Below are 19,712 nucleotides of genomic sequence, written 5' to 3'. Positions count from 1 at the left end.
GAGCATCCCGTACGAGCGTTAGATCACCGAGGCCATGATAAGGGTGACTATTCGAGTTCTCGAGAGCATCAAATAGACGATTGTTCGCCAATCTTTTTAACAAGAAAGGATCTATAGATGTCATTATTCCATATTATGGAATATCCATACTCAAAATGAATTGTTTTCTATGGAAGATAAGAACGGACGACGAGAGAGAAACTAGTTCTCGGATGGCTCTCGCGGAGCAATGGCTCTCTTGAGATACAGATGTTTTACTTCTGTAGTGCCAAGCATAGCTTCATCTTTTATTTTTGGCGGTTTCTGGATGATAACTGAGAGCGGCAAAGACAGGCTAGGAGGAACTTATAGAACTCCTGAAGAAGGCGGCTCGGCCAAGAGCAATTGGTACCGCTGACGAGTGAGATACGTTGGTCTTGTCAATCAGGATCTACACCTCATGTTTGGACAGCCTAAGATGGGCGTCATTGCCTAGCCTGTAACAGGCCTCTTCTCGAATGAAATTTGGCGACATAAGAATCCAGAAGAATGATGTCGCGGATGGTTCTCTGATGAAAATGTAAAGCTTGTCGAAGTGTCAAAGAAGTGTGAGCAAAGAATTTTAACACTTCTTAAACACTTAATTGACTTTCCGTTGACTCTTAGTGGTTTTAAATATTCATACACGCTCCCCAAACGCTCCCTAAAGTGTGCCCAAAATACATCTGTTACATTTCCCCACACGTTAAAATTTTTTTTTTTTTATTAACGTTTCTCATACGCTTCTCAACACTCCGCAAAGAATACATGGAGCGTACTGATACATTTCCTAAACACTTCATTCATTAGTACTTCATTTACGCTTCCTAAACGTTCGGCAAAAAGACATGGAGCATTCAAATACGTTTTGTATACGCTTCCAGGATACAGAGATAAAAAAAATTTATTTTAAAACAGAGCGTCATTGAGTTGTACAGCGAACGTAAACAAAGCGTCGTTGAGTAGTACGTGGCACCGCCATCAGAGGGACTTAGTGAGAACTAACTTTTCAAATTTAAAAAACTGCACAGACTAGGATAAAAGACGTAGCATTGTTTGATTTTTCAATTGTGTTCTAATAAAATAATTTTTTGAAGTGAGCCCCTAGGGCAAGAAGAAAGCATAGCATTTTTTTTAGATATTTACCGAATAAATGAAATATATTTTAAAATATCATTTGCTCACCAAGGACCTCGATTACATTTTTTTCACGTTCATCTAAGAATTCGACTAAGAGCTCTGTTTACGTTCTCTAGATTGCCTAATTACGCTCTGTTTACATTCAACGAACATTCTGCTCGTGCTTGCCGAAAAACTTATCTATATCTTTATTTATGTTTCTTTAACGTTTAGTTGATGCTTCCTTTACGTTCCATATTCCAATTTTCGCTTCTTACAAGTTTCATTTATATTTTTGTTATATTCTTTCTCCTTCACTTCTTTTACACTCCAATTAATGCTTTATTGACACTCGCTTTACGTTTTATTTTCATCAGAGTTAAAAATCTCCGATCAGTTTGGAAAGTAGCACCTGGGTATCCGAGAGTAAGTTTGAATTCAGAAGTTCCGAACGTTCGGTGCTTTTGTAGGAAGAGCCATGTTCTACTCTACTCGACCGTTGGGCGCTCAGCAATCTGTAATATGACTAAGGGGGATGACGAGGGACCATTTCTTCGGTCCCTAAAAAATTTAAAGTGCTGACGCTGTTGACCGAAGAAACAGCGGATATTGAGTAGATGAAACCGTCAATTATCTCCTCTTCTTATCGAAATTTTTCCCCTTTTAGCAGAAGAGGGGTCGCGCTCCTAGTTACTGCTCGTGTCCATCTTCAAATTTCCAAAGGATACTGGTGTCCGCTCTGCGGGAGGAAGAACGACGCTCTACTCTACTCGACTGTTAATGTAAAAGAGAGTTGGGTCGGCAAGAGGACATACCTGCTACAACGCCCCGGTCGCTACATGCGACCGTTGATTCTTTTGCTCTAAGGCTAAGGGGAATTAAATAATTCTTAAAACCCATTTCTTATTTAATATTTTAAAAATAAGTTTTTGGTAACTATTTTATACTTTTTATTTTAAATAAGTCATGTCAGTTGTTTTACTCTGAACGGAGGATAATATGAAATTATATATATATATATATATATGCATAGTGGAAGACCATTAAGTCACTAGAAGTCGCCATATTGAAACCGCTACATTGGATTTACCATATTAATTGGATCTATTTTTAATGATGCTTATATATGAATCATTCTTAGTGTTTTGTGTGTGTTTTTGTGTGTGTTTTGTGTAAATTAATTAGGATCTAGCTTGACTGTTAAAAATATTTCTTTCTTATTAGTTATATATTCACATTAATAGTTCTAAGGAATCCTTTGTTTAATATTCTTTAGAATTAGATTAAAAAATAATTAAAAACATGTTAAAGTAAAAACTTCAAATTTCAAAATGCTTTTTTTAATTTTTTTGCTATTATATGATTTTTCGCCGATTTTCAAAGTTGATTGTAAGAAAAACTGGTTAGCTTCAAAAAGTCGCGTATTTGCTCAGTAAAAAATTTGTTATGCATGAATACATATTAGCCATTTTTTGCTGTTATCAACTTTTTATAAACAGTTTGGTCAAGCCTAAACGGTAAAAATAAACGTAAAGCGTCAATAAAGCGTTAATTGGAGTGTATAGAAAGTGTAAAAGAGGACTAATGAAAACGTAAATGAAAGAAGCGAAAATTAGAATACGGAACATAAACAAGAAAGAGTCAACTAAACATTAAAGAAACATAAACGAAGCGTAGATGAGTTTTTGAGCAAGTACAAGCAGAACGTTTGTTGAATATAAACGGAGCCTCATTAGGCTGTATAAAGAACATAGAATAACTCCGGTATATACGCCGCACCTATCAACTTAATTTATTAAGTATTATTTAGTATGTTTATAATAAACGAACTATATTAGTAAAAACTTTGTACTGTCTACTACTATGAAAAAATATTAGAAATCCGAAATATTTATTTTTTATATTAAAAAAACTTTTTGAAACCCTTGTATTTTTGCATATTTCATAGGGGTGGAATATATGGCCACTCATAGGGGAGGGAGGCATGTTCGGCTCATGAAAAATTTACAAAAACAAAAAATAATGCATATAAATAAAATGTATAATGGTACAATAACTTATAAATGTGTTTATAAAGTTTTTTATTAAGGAATAAGAATGGTAAACATGTATTATATATAAAGTAATAAATAATAATTACAATCTTCCTACATTACAAATATTATGATATGAGGTACATATTTCATATAATGTGTTTATCGCATTTAGTACACTGAATTCAATCTGCACTTGTATGCTTTGTATCCCGCTTGCTAAAAATGCCGTATATCTCAAACAGGTGGGATGTACAAGACAACAAATTAAAGAATACGAAAACAAAGCACTTGTATTTTGCTACACAACATGCTTTACTATTCCACTACACTATGTATGTATCACAAAATAACCACTAAGTCTTTTGCACGCCTTACAGTAATCATTTTATGTAGATTATAATTTATGATGACGTTACAGTGACAAATCGATTCAACTTACAATAATTTTATTAATATTAACAGTAAGAAGCTGAAATCATTAATACAATAATAATATAACGTAAAAGCATGTAACAGAGTAGTTATTATCCCTATTCCTTCTATTTTGTACCGTGTGCCATTTCGAAAAAAAATCGTGGCGATGCTAACTTAATATTAAACTGATAGAATTAATAACAATTAAAAATAAAAGAAAAAAAGAAAAACAATGTCAGAAATTAATCGGATTAAATTTGTACTGTTTTGTACTGCCAAAAACAATTTTATATTATGTATCATTTCCAATAAAACACTGGCGCTGCTAATTTAATATTTAATATTTAAGCTGGCAGTATCATAAAAACAACACAAGGGCAAAAATTAACACAACTGAATTTATACTAATTTGTACCATTGAAAGTAAATTAATACTTTACATGTTTTTCCTTCTTAAAATGACTTTATTATATAATATATACTTGCAATCTGTGAAGCATTCCACGTCAATGCTGACCTTCAAAACATCATTTTTTTTTTAATTGCAGAAATTCATAAAAAACATCATTCATATTCAATTATTATATCATCAAATCGTCGTATAAAAACAGCAAATAATCGTTTTCGTAAATTTTAAATTGTTCTATAGATGAGTTACTGAGAATGTCTTTAAAATCGATTCCTTGCATTTTTTTTTATTATATGTATAATTATATAACAATTGAATATTTGCATAACATTTTTTTATGAATATTTGCAACTTATAAATTTTTTCGCGAAATACGTGTCTCATGTTTTTATCTGTACTAATGCTAGCATTTAAAAAAAAATAAAATGATGATTTTTTCGAAGGTTGTTTCGCGCGGCCTAACAAATTCAAGAATTAATACTAGAGTTGAGTAAGTTAACTTTTTTTTTAACTAAGTTGAGTTAAAGTTAACAACCTAAAAAATTTAACTTAGTGAAGATACAAATTAATTTATAATGAAATTAATTGAATTAAAAGTTAAGTTAATAAAACAAAGTAATTGAAAAGTTAAAAGTTAAATTTGCTTTTTTTTATTTCAAGATTCCAGGGTTTCAGTCTTACAAATAACGGAAATAGCAAATATATACTTCAATTAGAAAATACTCCATATTGTTATGTGTATTTATATGTTTTGTTTATATATACTGTTTACATAGACTGTTAAATATACTGATTGAATATTTTGTTCACATATACTTATTAAATTTAAGTAATAAAGCCATTTCAAAATTTTTATTAGACATCTTTCCTCGCAAGCTATCAAAAATGAGTCCTCCTGCACTGAACAGCTGTTTAATCGAAAATGCCGAAGATGATATTGATATGTTATAATTTAATAATAAAGAATAATAGATTTCAACCTATCAGAAATTAGATATATTGAAATACACGAATTTCTAACAGATTGAAATCTGGGGGGCTGAATTGTGTAATTTGAAATGAGATGAAAATCACAAAAGTGAGCAAATTCACTAGAATATTTATAATTTCAATGGTCAACATCTAATAAATTTACTCCTTTTTGCAATTTTCATCTTATTTTAAGCTATCGCTTGCCGCGTATGTCTGAGACTTAACTTAAAAAAAATAAAATAAAAAATTAATAGTTACGGATAAAATGTAACTAAATAAAGTTAAAAAGTTAAGAGTCTAAAATGTAACTAAGTTAAGTTAAAATTAATTAACTTTTTAACTTCACAAAAAACTTTGAGATTTTCATATTCAATTATTATATCGTCGAACCATTATAGTCGTATAAAAATATGCAAGAGAAACCGTTTTTATAAAGATTTTTTTGTTCTAATAGATGAGTTACTGAGAATGTCTTTAAAATCGATTCCTTGCATTTTTTTCATTATATGTATAATTATATAATATATGATAATTGAATATATATTTGCACGAATATTTTTTTATGAATATCTGTAACTATTAATTTTTATCTTTTTAACCTAGCACTACCCAACCCTGATTAATACCATGGTAGTAGGGACGGTCTCAACGAAGCAAAAGAATATTATAAGATAGGCACTTTGAGGTTCATGCCTCAGTTACGGAAGTTACAGTGGTGGCGACGCACGGTTTACCAGCGATTTACGTTCATACGCGGGAAGCCTGGTGCAGGTAAGGAGAATGGAAATGCACTGCGCATTGCGTAAATGTAACCGAAGAAAGTTCTTCCGTGTTTGCCCGGCGCGGTGCATGTTGCATAAAACTTTCGTTACAGAGAGATGAAGGAAAGTATACCTTTCGCTCTCCATCCTGCTCTCACCTTTTCTCCCTTTCGTTCTCCCTCCTCTTCTGCATTGCAATCGAGAGAATGCAGTCGCGCCTGACAGATATTTTCTCATTGCTGTGCGTGCACAGTTGGGGTACTCGAACGACCTCGGAGAGATCGTCGAATCCTATTTTCAATTCGGTTTGTCGATGCCGGATCGTCGCGCAAATGTAGATTACAAACACGGTGTCGAGGATGGATAAAATCGTTTTCTTATGACGGAAGCGAGGTGCGAGCGGATGTTGTCGGAAAATAACTCCGCGCGCGTAACACAAGCGAAGACTCGAATTACAAATCGAGTTTACGGCAACAGCTGTTTTCAACAGATTCAATTACAGCTTCCATTAAATACGCCGACGGCGTATCTAAAGTGTTAAGCGAATTGCGCCCGGAATTTCTTCGAAGCAACTTCGCCACACGCATTTTGTTCGGGGCGGCACGTATTTTTTAACTCAAACGTGCACGCCAACCGCTTTTTTTAATTTATTGATATCTCCTCTATCAATATACGTTAGTGTTATTATTTTAATAACATCTCTAGTGTCTCGTTTTTAAAATTTTTATCTGCTTCGCGATAAACATTATATAATGGTGATCTGAGCGAAGTATGTCCTTCCTGCAATAATGTGCAATTACGTGATAAATTAACATATCGTTAAAGAAATTTATTTCGCAAGGAACATTTATTTTTTAAAAAGATATAAGTAAGAAAATAACAGTTTATGCTAGTCTGCTTTTTTCTCGTTCTTATATTAGGTTAAGTAAAAAGTCATCGCGTTTTTTTAAAAGACATCTATCAGTAAAAACCGCAATTATTTTCTTACCAACAATATAAATATATCTTGATAGAGTAAAGTTACAGCTTTAAAAATCTCTTTTTTAAATTATACGATACGACAATTTTTAATGGAGTTATGAGCAATTAAAGTCAAAATAATTCTTTTATTTAATCCGCGATAACTCAGTAATCAAAAGTCGTAGGAATATTTAAAAAAAAACGATTTTGTAGGGAAAGTATCAAGCTTTCACGATAGGAAATCGAAAATTTTCTCAAATTCGTTTTGGAATTTGTTACACGTTACAAATCCACAAAGTGAGAAGAAAATTTTTCGTCTTTTTCAGCTCGTAGTTTTTGGTATGTAAAAATTATCAAACTCATATAAACTTAAAAAATGTGATAAGCTTTTAAAAGTAGAGATTTCAAGCTTTAAAACCCTTTTTTTAAATTTGAATTTCATTCATTATTGACGAAGATATTGTATATACAACTTTGAGCTAAAAAATACGCGATGACTTTTTACTCAACCTAATATTTCTAATTCATATATAATATTTAAAAATATAATAGTGGCAGCTATAAATGTGACATGTATACAAGTTTTCTATGCAGAATTAATGTATACATATAGTTGAATAAACTATTTTATAAACTATTGCAATAACTATGAAATAGTTCATTCAACTATATACAGGGTGGGGCATTTAAAACAGGTTACCTGAATAACTCGCTTGTTTTTAACAATAAAAGAATAAGTGTCAAACAAAAGTTGCTTGGTTTCGAAGGGCACATAATGTGATGTCAATAATTGTTTTGTAAATGGAGGCATAAAGGATAGGCAAAGGTCAAATCTGTTTTTTTAAATCGAATGATATGTTTTTTTACTTACATTCTGATAGAGCATTTTAATATAATGACCTACAATTCAAGGTTACGCAAGGTCAATAATGGAAAATAATTGAATGTAATGGAAAATAAATTGTTTCAAGGCACTATTCGAATAATTTCGTGTCTTCTCTTCTTGTTGGTATACCGCTAATCGTTTAAGTATATCACGATATGTAAATAAAATTGAAGGTTTATTTAAACATAATAAGATTAGTTGTAATTGAAAATAAATTGTTTGAAGACATTTTTCGAATATTTCACTAATTTACTTATTTGCGTACTTACCGTTACAACAAGTGTTCAAAATGATGACCCTGAACATCGACGCATTTTCTAAAACGTGTCGACACAGATAACACTACACGACGAATTTCGGATCAATCGCAATGCAAGCTCATACGCTCCTTCATGTCTTCTCTTATCGGTATTTCGCTGTACACTTGTTGTTTTAACTTTCCCCACAAATAAAAATCCATAGGTGTTAAATCTGGAGACCATGCGACCCATCTGTTATTTCCTGACCGACCAATCCAACGATCTCCAAATTTTCTGTTTAGCAATTTAGTAATAATCTGTGCAGAATGAACAGGATCATCCATCTTGCTGATACCGCATTGATTGTCGTACGTTCAGTGCAAGATCTTCTAATAATAGTGGCAATATTTCTGTTAAAATCTGTGCATACTTGTGGCTGTATTTAATGATCCATAAAATGAGGACCAATTATTTTATCATTAAGAATTCCGGCCCAGATGTTTATAGACCAATGTCTCTGCCTGTCCATTTCTCTCATCCAATGTGAGTTTTTTACTGACCAATAGTACATGTTGCGAAGATTTATTGTTCATTGTTTGTAAATGTAGCTTCGTCGGTAAATAAGATTTTAGTGACACACATATCATCTTCTTGCAGTGCCCATTTATAGAATTGTACACGATTTTGAAAATCATTGTCATTGTAACTCTTGATGAAGTGAGATATGGCAGGGATGAAATTTGTTGGAATGGAGTATTCGCAGAACACTTCGTCGACTAATACCACTTTCACGTTCAAGCTATCTTGTACTGATATGTGGATTTAGTGCTAAAATATTCATTGAATTTCCGTCGTCAATTACTTTTTTTATTCGTTTGCGCTTTTTATTATCCACACTTCCTGTTTCTTGAAAAATTTATACTATGTTTGAAAAAAAAAAACAGAGAATAAGAAATGGACACGATCGGAAAATCTTTCAGCATACAAACGTACTGTTCCTTTCATAATTTGAACATTCACCATAGACGAAAAATCATATATTGACTTTTTCCGCTTTCGCATAACTCATTTCGCAAGACACACACTTTGATCGATAGATGAATTCAAACTGATCAGTAAATATGGATAATGTTATGTGCGATTCAATTTAAACGGTATGTAAATATTTACATACACTTGAATGATTAGCGGTATATACCAACAAGAAGAGAAGATACGAAATTATTCGAAGAGTGCTTTGAAACAATTTGTTTTCCATTACATTCAATTATTTTCCATTATTGACCTTGTGTAACCTTGAATGACCTTCAATTGTAGGTCATTGTATTCAAATGCTCTATAAGAATATAAGTAAAAAAACATATCATTCCATTAAAAAAAAACAGATTTGACCTTTGCCTATCCTTTACGCCTCCATCTACAAAACAATTATTGACATCACATTATGTGCCCCTCCACAATTGAAACCAATTTTTATTAGACACTTTTCTTCTATTGTTAAAAATAAGCGAGTTATTTAGATAACCTGTTTTAAATGCCCCTTCCTGTATATTATATACATGTACATTAATTGTACATATAAAACTTGTACAATTGCCATCTTCATAGTTGTCACCACTTTGTGTCTTTTCTCTAAGTATGATTCTCTTAGATTTAGGTCATATCTTACTTCCGCTTTTCCGCTTTTCCCAAATTATTTCCAAAATTATTAATTACAAAAACGTACGAACATCGTATCAATAAAAAAAAAAATGGTATTATATGATGTAAAAATATACATAAGTATCTGCAACAAACATGGATAACTGGAGTGCGTTCAGAAATTACGCTCACATAACTCTAAGCTATAGGTTACGTTACGTATATTATAGCAAAAATGCACCCTAGAGTTATCTAGGCATAATTTCTAAACGCAGCCCTGAGTGAATCAGTTCAACCCTATGAAAACGTCCGCTCCCTGACGGATTCGCCGCGAGCAACGTAATCTATGCGAACGAGGGCGAAACAACTCGTAACGCGTGTCGATCAATTTTTCGGCCTCGATCGGCCCCATCGAATCTCACCCTCTCAACCCTTGCGCGCACAACTCTTTACGCATGTATGCTGTGAGTTTATTCCCCCACGCACGTGATTTCCGGCCGTTCCGCGACAGCCAACGTGCGGTGGTAGCACAACGCGCAGTAGTCGCGCAGCGCAGTGCCGCGACATGGTATGACACGGTTATTATAGTGTCGACGAAGATCCAAGCCAGTGCGTCTCGCCTCTTTTGCCAGGACGGTTCGCTCTAGCAAGGGAGGTGAGGTGGTTGATCGAGGCTCAACGTGGCGTGGTGTGACCCAGTGCGGCGCGACCGCGGCACGACGTGGTGAGCCGTTAGATTCGGCGAAGTCGAACCCTCCTTCTTTGGTCACCCGGTGAGTCAAATTCTTCGATGACAGCGTACGATTCTCATGGCGAACATCTGGGACCGCACACGATCTCGCTTTATTCAGCAATTTACTCATGTTGTTATGAAGGAAAATAAAAGGAAAGTTTCAATATCGCCTACATTACTGACATCAAAAATTGCACTGTAAAAATGCGCGACAAGTGCAAAAACACACTCGCTCCGAAAATATGAGAGATAAAAAACACCCCGACGAAGCTAGAGAGAAAAAAAGAGAGAGACAGGAATAATGTCAGAAATCACACTCAAGGAAAAGACATACTTAGTAATAGCAATTATAAAGGTGACAACTGTACAAGTGTTATGCAGGGTTCCCCAAATGTACAAAAACCCTGTAATAATTTTTGTAAAATCAAAGATATCAGAAAACAGCGAAACACATGTTCCATCAAAAAAAGCTACTCTTTGTCACGAGTGCTGATCAATCACTATCCCCAGGTACACAAAGGCGGGAAGAGTAATTCTGGCTAATGCATGAAATTTTCACTTTTGTGTACGGCCACCATCGTTTTAAATTAACGGAGTCGTTTGTAACAACTTAATATTGTGTTGCGTTTTGAATGCATGCCAACAAGTCGCTTTTTTGAAATATCAGAATATGTTACATCATTTCACGATAATATATCTTCATTTTTATAAATATTATTATGAGATTTCCACATAATTTGGGAAATTCCATATGTAGAATTACTATATACATAGTTGAATTAATTATTAAATTATTTTACAATTAATTGTACCTATAAAATAATTTATTCAATTAAATTGATTTATTCAATTATATGTGTGTGTGTGTGTACATTAATTTCACATATAAAACTTGCTATTTTTGTAAATTATATTATTGCGTTTTTTCTTAAGTGAAGGTGTCAAACGGACTGTTCCATCAGGAATCGTCAATAAACGCAACAATGACGAACGCACAATAAATCGACACAAATGTTAAAATTCACTCGTAAAATTCAATTTTATGAACAATTTTTTTATTATGAGCTGCGCGTCGAAAAAAAGACGCATATGCATCCTGCTTTAATACATACTACTACCTACTGGTTTTACATGCTTTTACTATCAGAGCAGTTCGTAGCAGTCTACACGGATAGAATGGTTTTGTTAAAATGTTTAAAAATTTAGCTACACTGAGAAAAATGTTTTATTTATACCAATAAGATATGTGATAGAACGCATTTTAAAAATCAAATAGAATTTTTGTTTATTATAACTAGATTCGATATTTTATAGGAACGTTTAATAGACATAACTACAAAAGGTTTTGGATAATATTTTTGGTTAATATTTTCGATTGTATCTATAACACAGTTACATTTACTAAATACTTGTTTTCATTAAGAAGTTGCTAATTTAATTAAACAAATTCAATAAATTTTCATTATCATTAATCATTATCATTTATCATTATCAAAAAATTCTGCTTAATAGGAAAAAATCCCATAAAATATTTGGATTTTTAGATGTATAATATTAAAAGTTGTAGATATCTCATGTAACAGACATGTTGTCCGGATAAATTTTAGAAGAATTTTAGTTCTTCTAAAATTCTAAATTTTAATTCTTTCATTCTTTAATTCATTGATATATTGGTTGAATCTATTAAACTTATTATAAAAAAATTGTTCAATATAGATGCAGATCTGAAAGAGAGATCTCTGAAAATAATTTTTTTATGTTCAATTATTTAAATTACTTATGCCTTAAATTACTTCATACTCAATTTTTTTTGTAAGTTGTAACTTTTGCATAATTAACATAATAAATAAATTATCCTACGTAATTTTGTATTAATGATCCAATTATTTAAATAGTTAACTTTTAATATTCCATTTTTCCCAGATTTTTCAATTTACATTTATTCTAATTTTTTTATTTTTCAACAAAACCTTTTTTTCCGTATAAAATTAGCAATATTTATGTGTTCACGAAAATAGTCTTAAGCTTTATGTACTTAATTTTTAATATTTGCATAGCGATAAACTGTCCTAAAATTACTTTTTATCACTTTTATTCAAAACTTTTATTGTCCACGCAATTTTTACTTCCATGACCAGCTTTAATGATGTTCTTAATTGAAAGAATGATACAATTATTCATCAGAGAAAAAATATTTCGTTGCGAATTCTACACAATATAGCATCTTCGCGTTATGTTGTGATTTCAGAATTTCATTGTATTATGCGAAGGCTTATAACCGCGATAAGATAAGAACGTAATAAAAGATAGACGGTGAAGTTTTCTTATTCTTGTTACGACGCGCTAAGTCAAAAATCGAATCAAAATTATTGTTTATCTTATTATTACTGTTATAAAGCGAAATTGTAAAAGTACATTCTCTAAATCTGAATCAGTGGATAATCACTGATATCAGTGCCAAGATATGCCACTGATAATCAGTAAATGAAATATGGAGATCCCTAACCTAGCTAATCTTTATTATGTGATTCAATTAACCTTATTTCAGTGCATAAATTCAATGAATATGATATTGAAAGATTGAAATTAACGTGCAAATATCAGTATTTTAATTATATAATACTAAACACTTTTTTTCCTTTTTAGTTGAACTTTACTAATTATCCAGTGCCAAATATGCCACTGAATAATCAATGGCTATCCACTGATTCAGATTTACAGTGATTCGATTATATAATAAAAAGTTAGATGTGAAACTACAATTATATATATATATATATATATATACTTTTATATTTATACATAAACCGCAACATATATTACAGGTTGTTCTGTATGTAATTAATTTGGGAGGATTAATAATATTTCAAATGGATTTCAAATTGGAAATTGTGTTGAAAGTTTGATAGTAATGACGCGCAATCATATTTCTGATTATGAAGATTATATTATTTGTAAGACATATTTTTACTGTTGCCACATTTGCAGTTTTATTGTGATTTTCATTCAAGATAGATTTTCACTGAGTGTCTGATACAATTATAAACATCTAATTTTACTCTGATATAAATCTCTTATAGAATTTTCCGAAGATATTCTTTAACAAATCTCACATTTCCTACATATAACTTTATCAAATTGTTCCTATAAGAACTCGATTGGAATTAAATCTAACGACTAAAGAAGTCAAATACACGAAGAATATGTATATGTATTAATTTAATATCTAACTTTTTGACCGTCAAGTAGCCCTTATCGTATTTAAAAATAATATTAATTTGCGGAGTTTACTTCCGTCGTTCGAACAAAACAATTTCTACGTGTCATTCTGGAGTGTCGCATTGATTCTAATCTTTGCAGGCAAGATTCACACTGGTATTTACGCATATACGTATAGGCAAAAAATGTAACTTCTGGTATGGTCGATCAATATTGGAAGTGTAGGTTGATCGATCGCTCACTAAGTTGTATAATCACGTATTACTCCACAACGAGACCACTTGCGTTTCCATATCCTCTTTTCCATATGCTCTCTTTTTTCTATTTGATCTTTTGACAATCCTAGCATTCTTTTGATTAATTTTGAGGATTTAGTCTCACTTATTTAACTTGTTCATATTACTTAATATTATATGTATTACTTTCTACTGAAGTCATTTAACCGATTATTCACATATAGTTTTTTCATAGTAGTATATATGACCATGAAGATTATATTATTTATAAGACATATTTTTACTATTGCCATATTTGTAGTTTTATTGTGACTTTCATTTAAGATAGATTCACTGAGTTTTTGGTACAATTATAAACATCTAGTTTTTCTCTGATATTGTATTAAATCTCTTATAGAATTTTCCAAAGATATTCTTTAACAAATCTCACATTTCTTACATATAACTTTGTCAAATTGTTCCTATAAGAAACCGATTGGAATTAAATCTAGCGACTAAAGAAGTCAAATCATACTTTGCAAAATTCTTTTTTATTCTTTTTCTTCTAAGTTAATTAATTAATCGGGTTTAGACTGCTTAATTTTCATTGTTTTCAGTCTTTCTATCTTCATTTATCTGCCTTTCACTGATTATTTTTTGAATGCTTTCTATCCATGATTTTCTTGGTCTTCTTTTTCTTCTATTCCCATGAAGTAGCCATTGAAGAGCTTTTTTCGATAGCTTTTCCTCATTCTTTGTATGTATATGTTCAAATCAAATCAGATGCTTTTTTGATGTAATTTTATGTTGATTTTTTTTTATTCGGTTTTTATTATTTTATTGAATGTTTTTTCTACTCTAAGAAAGGCCTTTAGAAGTTGTTTCGCTTATTTTCATTTTTGATATAAAAATGAAAATGAAATGAACAACCTTCAAAGGCTTTGACCTTGGCATATGATGTCAAGATCATGACCCTGAACAAAATTTAACAAGTTTTAACAATCAAAGGAATACCTTACATTCTTAGATAATACTAATGTCGGCGTATACTAATGTAGGTTAAATAATAACCTACATTAACATAACATAAAAAATTTTAATTTAATACAATAATAGTCAATTATTGAAAACTAGACGTTATAAATAAACGTTATAAATTTTAATGAAATTGCAGATGTTAGATATCCTTGGTAGAATCAGAAACGCGTAATAAGATAACACACAACAGACTGACTTAGTAAAAAATTATTATAATAGTAGATATTTATTACTGTGACGAATATCATTGGATATTATACTTGTATTTATAAAATTCTGTTGGAAAATGTAGTCATATAAATATATATTGATGTCATATAATATAAATATAATAAATTGTCGATTTTTTAAAATAACGTAGTTAGAATGAAAACAATAAATTATTCATATAAATATATATCTTGATTAATGTGAGTCAAATTAATGTCAACTCACTAATGAGTCAATATAAATAAATATTTCTTTGTATAAAAAAAGACACAAATAATGAGAGACATATATGAGCAATTATGAGATCAACTAAATTTTTGTTACAAACTACATCAACTGTTGTTTAAGAATGAGAAGAAATTGATGTAGAAAGAAGAAAACCAGTAAAATAGAAAAGGGCATGAGTTATGGAATAAGAGGGGGAAGTATAGAAGAGTAGGAAAGAGATTAAGAAGAAAACATGATTGTATAATATAATTTGGAGATAGGATTTTGGTAAAGATTCTGTCCCAACTTGTTTGTTTAAATCTTGCTTTTGTCTCTTTATATGAATCATCTCCAATATAAATTTCTTGTTATAAGACGGACTTTAACTAAAATTTCGATGTCTTTCATTTAAATTTATGATTATGATTTACGTGATGATTTGTAATGACAGAAGGAGAATCTGTTTTTTTGTTTATAGAAATGTGTTCATGTAATCTTATCTTTAACTTTCTTTTGATTTGACCTACATATATAAGTTGCATCGCAATCTTTGCACGAAATCTTGTAGACAACATCTTGATTAGATAATTTATCCAATCTTTTCCCCTTTTAATAAATTTTTTTAAAGTATTGGGGATAATAAAAGCTTTGCCATAAATTAAATTTAGTAATAAATGGATAAGAAACTTTTAGATATAGATTTAATGTAAAGTATTGTAAGAAATTTTTCTTTGGTTTGAACGAGAGTATTATGTAATCATGTTATGTTGTTACCCATAACTACTAAATTTAATTGCAAACTAACTTTTACTTTCCCCAATACTTTAAAAACATTTATTAAAAGAGAAGAAGACCAATTGGATAAATTATCTAATTAAGATGTTGTCTACAAGATTTCGTGCAAAGATTGCGATGTGACTTATATAGGTCAAACCAAAAGAAAGTTAAAGACAAGATTACATGAACATATCTCCGGTGTGAACAAAAAAACAGGTTCTCCTTCTGTCGTTACAGATCATCGTAAATAAATCATAACCATAATTTTAAATGGAAAGACATCAAAATTTTAAATAAAAAACCGTCTTATAAAGAGAGAGACTTATGTCGGAGATGGTTCATATAAAAAGACAAGCAAGGTTTAAATAAGTTGAGGAACCTTTACCAGAATCCTATCTCCAAATTATACAATCACTTTTTCCTTCTTAATTTCTTTTCTACTTTTCTGTATTTCCCCCTCTTATTCAACAACTCATGCCCTTTCCTATTTTACTGGTTTCCTTTTTTCTATACCAATCTCTTCTCATTCTCCAAACGACAGTTGATGTAGTTTGTAAAAAAATTTAGTTGATCTCCATCGCATAATTGCTCATATGGAGGAAAGCCTCCTATTATGAGAGAGGCGCCTAATATGAGATACCAGTGTTTCTGCTAAATTAATAAACGCTATCTATTGATTTCACCATGAATTTATTACTCTTAGATTGAAAACTATTTAATAGAAAATTCATTATTAGATCATGCTTGTAGTCATTGTAAAAAAAGATTTTAGAATTTGGATGTCTTCAAGTTTCATTGAAATGAGCCTTTAAACCTTATTTATTATTTAATAAATAAATATTTGGCAATAAATTCTTCAGTGATAGAGTAAGGTCGCACCAATAGAAAAATACGGGATATGTTGAAATATTTAATTACAGAAGTTAGATTTGATGATCATAAAACCATAAGGAAATTGTAATATGAGATACCCAGGGTATTTCTATAATATGAAATAAGCCATGCTGCTATGTTATAGTGGAAATCATTGCTAAAGAGTAAATGTTATTTTATAATAATAAAAAGAACAATCAGAATGAACGTCGAGTGTCTATTTCTGCGATGCTTGATTCCAACTACTTGAAGACGAGATCTGTGTATAATCTATCGCATGCTTATTTTTCATGTACGCTGACTGTGTTTGTTTGCATTTTAGAAATATGAAATAAAATTTTTTAATTGTAATACTGACATAGTTTGGGTTTTACTATAGATTTCTCGGGGCTTCTCATATTAGGAGCACAATTTTTTTACTTTGCGATTTGCTCACTTTTTACACTTCTTTAATTTAAAAAAATAAAATAAAATTTGAATTAAATTTTATATAACGTTATCTTAAAGTTTATTAAATTCCCTTCAAAATGACCTATTATTTTTTTAAATTCTGCCCATAAACTTCTAGCATTTATCCAAAATGAACTCGGTATCTCATAATAGAGGCTTTTTCTCTATATCTCTCATTACTTATACAATGGATTGATAGATTAGTATGAATAAATATTTCTTTGTATAAAAAAAGACATAAGTCTCTATTATGAGATATCGAGTTCATTTTATATTAATTTGCTACATTAATTTGCTTAACATTAATTAATTAACCTCACATTAATCAAGGTATATAATTTATTATATTCATTCTAACCACGTTATCTTAAAAAAAATCGAAATTTTATTATATGACATCAATTTATATATATTTATATAATTACATTTTCCAACAGAAATTTATAAATACGAGTATAATATCTCTAATGGTATTCATTACTCACAGTAATGAATATTTATTATTATAATGAATTTTCCTAAGTTAGTCTGTTCTGTGTTATTTTACTATGCGTTTCTGATTATACATATTTATATGATTACATTTTCCAACAGAATTTTATAAATATATAAATAAATATTTTATAAATAATTTTACAAATATATAAATATCTCTAATGATATTCATCACAGTAATGAATATCTATTAATGAATTACTAATGCCCGTTTTCACCAATGTAGATTAACTTTAATCTCGGTTCAGCTTACTCTTCGTTTTTTTTTAATTCTGAAGATTAGAAAAAGACAAAGAATAAATTGAACCGAGATTAAAGTTAATCTACATTGGTGAAAATGGGAATAAATCAGCATGTTCTATGTTATTTTATTATGCGTTTCTGATTCTACCAAGGACATCTGCAATTTTGTTAAAATTTATAACTAATGCCTATTTTTAAATAACTGACTATTATTATATTAAATGAAAAATTTTCAATTAACATTAATAATAACCCAATCGGAGTTGAAATATATGTCTGTTTTTATTATTGTATGTATTATTACATGTCATTAAAATTTTAAAATATTCGTTAGACTCGTAACTCTTCTCGTTATTATTTAATTTTATTGAGCCTTATTATTATAATTTTATATAATTTAAATATTTACTAAATCTGGCATATGAGCCTCTTAGCGCAATTTCAAAATACATTCTGTAGCTTTTTCGGATTTTGTCTTACTGTGAGCCTTTAACAGAACGACCTGCAATTAATTGTGTCACGAATGGTGTTTTAAAAGTCAATTGATGCAAGAATATGCATAAAGGAAAATGAAGGAATTGCGAATGCGGGGTAAATGCAAAGGATATTATTGCATTATATTGAAGTAGTAATAAAATTTTATTTTTCGCATTCAGCACTGACGATACTATTAAAGGCTGGTATCGGAAAAATTTTCGTGATTATCAATGGGATCCGAGGGGGTCTAAGGATAATTGAAGAACAATAATCGCTACAACGAAATTTATATCATTATCAATAATTGATATAAATTGCGATTATTAACATAAATACTTGGATAATACATTATTGAATATATGAATTTTTATTATATAAATGCTGCATAAATAAGTATGCATATTTGTAATGCTATAATATCTTATACTGCCACACAATCACAATTTTTTCTCTATAGTTGTCATCTACATTAATAATTAATTGAACTCTGACTATAACATTAAAAGTAGTTTTAAATAAAAATCGTGTATTATTGCGTTTAAAAAAATATATATATCTATATATGTACCTACATGTCTACAAAACAAATAAATCATAAAATTGGTACTATATTATCAATTTTTTATTGTTTTTACTTAAATGTTAATAGTCAACTTCCGTAAGACCGATCGTCATTAATAGTCTCGTCAGTGCATCCAATGATAATCCAATATATATTTAGTGCGGTGACATAACATGTGACTCATAATCGTACAATGCATATGCTATTTAGAATAAATATTATTATATGTCTTTAATGATTATGGTGTATAGAGGAGAATGAAAGAATTACAAATGCCTAAGCGAAAAATTAAATAAAACTGATTTTTTATCAATTACAGAAGTTTTTATTTTAAGAATATTTAGCTTTAAACTACAATAAGTTAACGTTCGTATATTCTTAATGTAAACTGAAAATTATAATTTTAATCAAAAAACGAAGTCAACTCGACATTATTCTGCATGGCAGTAGATAATTCCAAACGGCAAAAATTTTGTTTTTTTATTAAAATTATTATTAAAATTGTGATTGTTAAATTGATAGTATATAAATTTGATAGTATATAAATAAGTAAAAGTCAAATAATTGAAAAGTATAACTAAAGTATTTAATATTAAATTAAATTGTAAATATTAAGTAACAGCTCCAACGATGGAATTGATAAGTTATAAATAAAATGCCTTTACAAACTATCGCTGATTGAAGAACGTAGAGAAATAGAAATTTGATTGAGCTAGTGTGTGTGTGTGTGTGTGTGTGTGTGTGTGTGTGTGTGTGTG

At 30.1% G+C, this 19,712-nt stretch overlaps 1 protein-coding gene across 2 annotated transcripts in view; it reads left to right on the top strand.

Moving 5' to 3' along the window:
• The first annotated feature begins 5,676 nt into the window (after positions 1-5,676).
• The window catches only part of LOC108755205 (putative fatty acyl-CoA reductase CG5065), a 30,064-nt gene continuing 16,028 nt past the window's right edge, over positions 5,677-19,712 (top strand). Inside the window, exon 1 of one of the 2 annotated variants that reach the window (XM_018498090.1) lies at positions 5,677-5,739. The gene's annotated coding sequence lies outside the window, so the exon portion shown is untranslated. Of the gene's footprint in view, positions 5,740-10,050; positions 10,229-19,712 lie in introns of those variants that run through there. The other variant, XM_018498092.1, reaches the window with a different exon arrangement.

Source organism: Trachymyrmex septentrionalis, unplaced genomic scaffold (assembly GCF_001594115.1).
Source record: "Trachymyrmex septentrionalis isolate Tsep2-gDNA-1 unplaced genomic scaffold, Tsep1.0 scaffold86, whole genome shotgun sequence".
NCBI lineage: Eukaryota > Metazoa > Arthropoda > Insecta > Hymenoptera > Formicidae > Trachymyrmex > Trachymyrmex septentrionalis.
This window is presented reverse-complemented; position numbering and strand designations above follow the sequence as displayed.